The following is an 8,078-nucleotide window of genomic DNA, read 5'->3' as shown; positions in this document are numbered from 1 at the left end:
GTGCCGACCGTTTCACGAGCCCTTTTGATAAAGAATTTCACAATACACTTGCTTATTGAGGAAACAAAATAAAATATATATTTAAAAAAAGGTTATGTAAGGTGGTTGATTTTTCACATACGTAACACTAAATATCATGGAGGGTTAAACTCCTCTTGTATCCCATTCCAACTTGGCACTGAGCAGGACAATTGTGAAATAAAATATATCACTGAATACAACGTTTTAATATCAAATGAATGTGCAACTAATTAAGCTGGAGATACAGAGGAAAGCAACCTCTGGTTTGTAAGCATAATCTAGTTTTGCATGTTTTTATTAACTTTTTTAAAATAAATATATGGTACTTACGGTTAATCTTTTAAAAGCAAGATTAGCTGTCTTGTACAGCTTTTTGTCACGGCATATTGACTCTTTAAAATGGATTAAAGCAGAAAAAATTATTTTGAGTGAAATTTTTTCTACACCTAGATATCACACACACCCCAATACCACACGCCTGAGAGCTTTATCCTGCATACAGGTCACTTCTCCAAAGGTTTTCACTAAGTACATGACATAAGTAAAAGTACACAGTATAGTGTGGTATTGTGTGTACATGACCTTAGTAATAGTACACAGTATAGTGTTCTCTAATGAAGCGTTGACATTGTAAGAAGACTTTAACCTGCACCATCAATGCCAAGGACATTCTGAAGGAAGAGACGGTTTTAACAACTTTTCTGTAGTTTACTTATATGCGATTTTAATGTTTTCAGATATATTTAAAAAAATATATATAGTACAGAAAGTCCTTTGAAGAGTACAAATTAACTTTTTTTTCTAGACTGACAGATTTCAACCCTAAAATGATGGCCTCAGACAACAGACTTGTTTCTGTACTGGTCCTGTTAAACCTCAGTGCTGTATTTGATCACAAATATTCCACTAGAGGCTTGAATATGATATTGGGATTACAGGAACGGCTCTAAAATTATTTAAATCATATTTATTTGATAAGAATCCAGTTGGTAAATGTAAATAATGAATCTTCTTCATATAACAAAGTTAGTCATGGAGTTTCTCAGGGTGTTTTCACACCTAATAGTCCGGTAGACTCGGTTCAATTGAGGATCAACATTCATAGCATTTGTTTACATTTTCAGCTGGTGCGGTTTGTATTCACACTGCACTGAGTCAATCAAGCCAACCTGTCCACTTTCATTGTTATGCTGATGAGTTATATTTATCTATAAAACATGATTAATCTAATCAGTTACTTAAATTACAAGCATGACTTCCAAGACATAAAAACATGTCTTAGTTATGCTGCTTAGACTGCTGGAGGTCTGTTTTGTTGAATGAATTTGTAATTATTTCTATACTTATGTGTTTTTGTATTTCTTCCAATAAAAAACACACCTGGACCTGTCATTCTACAATATTTCCCCTACCATTATCCAAGGAGGGCGCCCTGCCCTGTTAACAGAACAGAGCACCGTGCCTAACGAAACGTCCTGCACCCACAACTTAGTGAAGTTTCAGAGCAATCTGCTGCTTCCTTAGATAAAGAACTTTACTAATTGGCTTTTATAATGTATGTGAATGTATTTATACAGTGCCCTGAGACGACTTCTGTTGGGACTCGGTGCTGTATAAATAAGCTGAATTGAACTGCCTTCAAAATCCCCCAGCCCCACACCCACCCATTATCCAATGCTTGACAACAATAAAATAGACAATGATTTCATCTTGATAATTCCTGTGTTTATTTTTGCACTGGATTCTGAGAATGGCTGATAAACGATAAAAGTTATTCTAATCACTTTGTCCCCAATTTCCACAGCTTTAAATGGTGCAAAAATAAAAAAGGAGCATTGTGCAACAATAAAAAACTGAAGTGTTGAACGAACAGCATGTAGAGGACAAAGGAACAAACTATTGTCTCCTCTGACTCCTTCCACGGCACACATGACGTCTGCTGACGTCAAACAAAGACCTTTAAACAAACCTAAAAATGCCCTTCTTTCTCCAGGTGGTAACAGAGATGTTGTCATCTAAACAAACAAAAAAATGCTGGTGCTACCAGAAAGACACAAAAACTATTAAAAATATATAATTTTTACCCGTGTGATCAAGATGTCTTTAGTTGCACATGATGGCCTTGTTGTCTTTGGCCCCTGTGAAAACAAAGACAGAAACTCAATGAATCCCAAACTTAAAAATCTTCAAATTTATCACATTACAGAACAGATTAGGATTGCACTAAAAACTGATTAATAATCCAGCTTAGAATACAACTATTATTCCAAGGGGATCTCATCCCACTACTATTACAAGAAGTAATGTGTGTCCTTAAAGGGCTGTTGTCAGAACATCTAATGTCTCATACTTCTAATAAATAATCCTATCATAAAATGTTTTCTCTCGAAGCTACGTGACCACAGAGGACATTTTTGATATCTTGATAAAAATAAAAAAATAAACTGTATCCTCAGTGCTTCCAGTGCAATTAGTGCCAACAGACTGAGCTGTCATTCATGTTTGATGCATTGCATCCATGACATACATTATTGTGCTGCAGATTTTTTAAACACATTTAAAAACACCAAAAAGCTGGTTTATTCAGAAATACTGTAAATGTGTACTTTTTAATAGTGGTAAAACTGTGTTGTGCCCCTTGGATTTGTGCACACAAATAGATGTATTCCAGTGATTTTAAAGTATGTCTCTGTTTAAAAAGTTGTGAGCAACAAATATCTTACTTGTTGCTCTTTAAATAACCTCAGCTTGTAGAACTCATTACAAACCGGATTCCAAAAAAGTTGAGAAACTAAACAAATTGTGAATAAAAACTGAATGCAATGCTGTGGAGATGGCAAATGTCAATATTTTATTCGTAATATAACATAGATGACAGATCAAAAGTTTAATCTGAGTAAATGTAACATTTTAAAGGAAAAATATGTTGATTCAAATTTTCACAGTGTCAACAAATCCCAAAACATTGGGACAAGTAGCAATAAGTGGCTGGAAAAAGGAAATTGAGCATATAATGAACAGCTGGAAGACCAATTAACACTAATTAGGTCAAATGACAACATGATTGGGTATAAAAAGAGCTTCTCAGAGTGTCAGTGTCTCTCAGAAGCCAAGATGGTAAGAGGATCACCAATTCCACCATTGTTGCGCAGAAAGATAGTGCAGCAATACCAGAATGGTGTTACCCAGCATAAAATAGCAAAGACTTTTAAGTTATCATCATCAACCGTGCATAACATCATCAAAAGATTCAGAGAATCTGGAACAATCGCTGTGCGTAAGGGTCAAGGCCGTAAAACTCTACTGGATGCTCGTGATCTCCGTGCCCTTAAAAGTCACTGCACCTCAAACAGGAATGCCACTGTCAAGGAAATAACAGAATGGGCTCAGGAATACTTCCAGAAAGCATTGTCAGTGAACACAATCCACCGTGCCATCCGCCGTTGCAAGCTGAAACTCTACAGTGCAAAGATGAAGCCGTTTCTAAGCAAGCTCCACAAGCTCAGACGTTTGCACTGGGCCAGGGGTCATTTAAAATGGAGTGTGGCAAAATGGAAGACTGTTCTGTGTCAGATGAGTCACGATTTGAAGTTCTTTATGGAACACTGGGACGCCATGTCATCCTGACCAGAGAGGACAAGGATAGCCCAAGTTGTTATCAACGCTCCGTTCAGAAGCCTGCATCACTGATGGTATGGGGTTGCATGAGCGCTTGTGGCATGGGCAGCTTGCATGTCTGGAAAGGCACCATTAATGCAGAGAACTATGTTCAGGTTCAAGAACAACATATGCTCCCATCTAGACGTCATCTCTTTCAGGGAAGACCCTGCATTTTTCAACACGATGCCAGACCACATTCTGCAGCAATCACAACATCATGGCTACGTAGGAGAAGGATCAGGGTACTGAAATGGCCAGCCTGCTTGCAGTCCAGATCTTTCACCTATAGAGAACATTTGGCGCATCATAGAGGAAGGTGCGACAAAGAAGGCCCAAGACGATTGAACAGTTAGAGGCCTGAATTAGACATGAATGGGAGAGCATTCCTATTTCTAAACTTGAGAAACTGGTCTCCTCTGTCCCCAGACGTCTGTTGAGTGTTGTCAGAAGAAGGGGGGATGCCACACAGTGGTAAAAATGGACTTGTCCCAACTTTTTTGGGATTTGTTGATGCCATGAAATTTGGAAACAACAGATTTTTCCCTTAAAATGATACATTCTCTCAGTTTAAACTTTTGATCTGTGATTTGTGTTCTATTCTGAATAAAATATTAGATGTTGGCACCTCCACATCATTGCATTCAGTTTTTATTCACAATTTGTTTAGTGTCCCAACTTGTTTGGAATCCGGTTTGTACATTTCAACAGGAATTACAAGCTAACAGCTAGTTCATACAAGCTTAAGACTAAAGTGGATAGACCATTTTACACAATCTAATCTGAGAAGATTCACAGATGTTTAAATGACCCTTCTGCTGTTGTTTGTTTCTCTTAACGCTGTTAATTTCCATGAAATGTTGTGGTTATTTGCAAAAGCAAATAGCAAGTATAATCGCAGGTTTGAATTGCTGGACTGTGAGTGAGAAAGGTGAAGCACCCACATCTGCCTCCACCCTCATTTGCCCCACTGCGATTGTTGAGCAAGAACCTTATCCGGCCCAGCTAGCTGCTCCCTTATCCCTCTGCTCCACACATGTGGGCTGCTGTGGCTCAGTGGTCGTTTCAGGAAGGGCATCCCCAGCATAAAAAAAAAATTGCTTTTGTGTGAGTTCAATTGCTGTGGTGACCCCTAAGGAAGGGAGCAGCCTACACACACACACCCACACACATATATTTATATATATATATTTTTTTTGCAAAAGTGCAACTAGCGGTAGCAGCAGTTAGCAGTAGCACTTTCAGTGCAGCCCACTTCTGGCAGGAATTGGGAGATTTCTGCCAAAACTGTTGTTGCAATGTAACGGTTTAAATGTTTGTGTTTGAATGAACAACTTTTGAGATTTAACGATTGAATTTGTTTTAAGACATCACAGATCTGTTGTAAAAGTATATGCTTGGGCAAGTTATTGTTTGTTGTGGTAGAAATATGAACTTCCTGCCAGGTGTGGCTATGTAAGGCTGTACTGAAATAGCATCTGCTGCCATTATTTTCTCCTACAAATAATCACAAAATCTTTTGTACCCACCGTGCGATGTAAAACTGATAGCAATGTAAAGGTTTATAAATTAGCATTTGCATGAAACATATTTTTTTTAATATTTAAACTTTTTTTTAAGATGGCAGTGGTCCACTTTGGATTTAGGTGCATTACGGATAATGCAACATGGATTATGGACCATTACGGATAATGCTAAGCCATTAGCTTGTCAGCCCTGTTGGACTTTAAACTCTTTTTCACCAAACTAATGTTCAAAAATCTATGTACAGCAAATGAGATAATTATACATACCGTTAAGTATTCTACAGAATCCCATTTTACAATGACCAAATTATCCTTTATATATATTTTCAGAAGAAAAAAACAACACTATATGCCAATAAATACCTTCTAACTGTATAGCCATCTAGTTGTAGTTATTAACAATAGAATGATAAATCACTGGTGACGATGAAGCATGCTAAAATCAATGTGAACAAGCTGACTGAAATAAATTTCCATCAGTTTCCTAAACTGTTTTCAAAGAGGTGAAAGAAAACAATAAATGATTTGTTGTAAGGGTTGCCCCAATTATTTAGACATTTCTAGAGTTATAAGCTGAAGCTAAATTTTTATTAATGTGCCATCAATTCCACAACAGAAAAGAGCACCATAATTATTAGGCCCATTTAATTTTTTTACGCAGTGTTGTGGGATATAATTATAAAAGTGTTTATCTGCTTCTAACATTCCAGTAGTTGTTGTTGTTAACACTGTAAACACTGAGAAAAGAAAAAAATATTAGTTTAAACCTTTGTTTCATTAAGCTCTTGTATTACAAACTGGATTAATTATGTAATCCACTCGACACACGTCAACATGACTAACCCTGTCAGATTGTAAATAACATGTAAACGCCAGTTTTAGATCAAAAATACTAGCCAACATCTCATTTCTGACACATAAATGAGGGCAAAGACCCCAGGTTTTTGTGTGTGTTACAACTTTCCACTGTTCAAGTCAGATTTTAATTTGTAACTAATACATTTCATCTTTGTTTTGGTTTCATTGGGTTAAACAAACACACTTAAAGTGCCAAGAAGTGTTATAAACATTTGTGCTAAGGATCTAAATTGGCATGACAGCATGCTCTCCACCCACATATATTCACACCTTACCCTTATTCACACACCAGTGTACAGATTATGTGGGCAAGCGGTGACCATAAAGACTGACTCTGATAATCATATTTGACAAGAAACCCTTAAAGTACTACATTCAGTATCGCGTAAATCAGGAGTATTGTCCTGGCATGATGACACCTGTCACTGGTCACAGCGTGGATATACCGGCAAAATGGAAATGGCCTCGGTTCTCCTCAGATTCATTTCTTACATGTGGAATGTGCGGCTCTGCTCTCTTTAACTTGCTGGCTAATGAAATAAACAACTTGACATTACTATTTTCCTGAACGCTTGACAAGCTTAGCCTAGCGGCTACCATGCGCGTTGAAGCTGTTCGGCATGGCGGTGCTTGTATCCGTCACCACACATGCCACTCAGGCAAGGCGGGGTGCGATTTTTGGTGCAGCCACTTCCCAACTCAGCAACGATATTAACAGCACCTGAAAGCCGTAATAATTATATTTGTAGTAATTTAAAACAATAATGTTGGTTTGGTTTATTTCCAAAGATATTTATGTCGACAACCGTAAGGTCGTTAGCTACCACTGTGGACTTACCGACAAGCTAACTAGCTTGCTAGCTGGATAAACCTAGCGTGCTATGCTAATGACAGTGTAGCTACAATGTCATACCTACTTGGATAAAACCATTCAATAGATGATATCTTCCACACGCGCTCGTGTTCAAATCAGATCATGTTGTCGCTCTACTCGATTGCAAGACTAGTCGTTTTCGCACACTGATGAACTATTTTAAGGTTAAAACATTAAAGCTAAAGCCCGGCGGTTAGAAGCCAGCAACGGCTTCAGAGACACAGTGGTGTGACCAGACATGAAAAAATGGGCAGCTTGTAACTACTGTTATTTCAAAGCGCCACTCGCTAAACGTTAATGCAAAGATTAATAACTCATGACGGTAGACATAATGCGTATTTGGGTCGGCTTAACACGATGGAGCGCGGCGGATACCATGAGTAATGGCTAATTCTTACTGAACGTATGACTATGCTACAATGGCAACAAGGACATTATGCTATAATAGTAACTGACCTATTTTCAAAAAGCCATCAAACACTCCCACGTGCTTAGCAGAGGCTGACAACTGTTTCCCAGCGTTGATTAAATGATAGCGTCTCTTCCCTTCTATTTGTTTTGTACCAAAAGGAAGCTGCATTTGCCTGTTAAGACCAAGCGACGAGTTGGAAAAAACTTGGGGGAAAAAATAGCTAGGCCTCAAGAAGTGTGTCCCGCAGCCACGAATCAGTCATAACAGCGAGGGACATGGCGCCCATCCCCCACTATGCTCAGTTTTGCCTGGCGAGTCACCACTCACTGTGGATTAATGAGGCCCCGCCCCCCACCCTTTGCTCAGTCATTCAGACTGGGAAAGTCAACAACAAGCTTACATCATCATTGAAATCTGGAGTTTACACTTATTTTTTTATATTTGCACACACCATCCAGTATCATATCAGTTTTTACAATATAGATTATGTACATCGTCATACGCCAACCATTTTACATTCATCAGAAAGTCCTACTGAAAAGAGAAAATTAAATGAAAGTAAAAATCAATAAACTGTAATTCAGTAAAAAATAAAAGGCCCAGCAAAGATTGCATATCACTTGTCATCTTTAATGGAAGAGTTATGGTAAATGTGCTGTATTATATGTATGTATATGTGTGTTGTTGCCATTTGGCTAAGATAGATACAGTAGGTGTGATCTTGATTTGC

General features: G+C 37.9%; 1 protein-coding gene across 2 annotated transcripts in view; it reads right to left on the bottom strand.

Moving 5' to 3' along the window:
• tbl1xr1b (tbl1x receptor 1b) overlaps positions 1-7,603 on the bottom strand; it is a 39,561-nt gene extending 31,958 nt beyond the window's left edge. Inside the window, exons 1-2 of one of the 2 annotated variants that reach the window (XM_037682161.1) lie at positions 7,393-7,603; positions 2,106-2,159 (exon numbers count right to left, since the gene is read on the bottom strand). The gene's annotated coding sequence lies outside the window, so the exon portion shown is untranslated. Of the gene's footprint in view, positions 1-2,105; positions 2,160-6,979; positions 7,169-7,392 lie in introns of those variants that run through there. The other variant, XM_037682160.1, reaches the window with a different exon arrangement.
• Positions 7,604-8,078: the final 475 nt, after the last annotated feature.

Source organism: Nematolebias whitei, chromosome 9, assembly GCF_014905685.2.
Source record: "Nematolebias whitei isolate Nwh7 chromosome 9, NemWhi1, whole genome shotgun sequence".
Taxonomy (NCBI): domain Eukaryota; kingdom Metazoa; phylum Chordata; class Actinopteri; order Cyprinodontiformes; family Rivulidae; genus Nematolebias; species Nematolebias whitei.
Note: the sequence above shows the minus strand (reverse complement) of the source record. Positions and strands in the feature narration are given on the sequence as shown.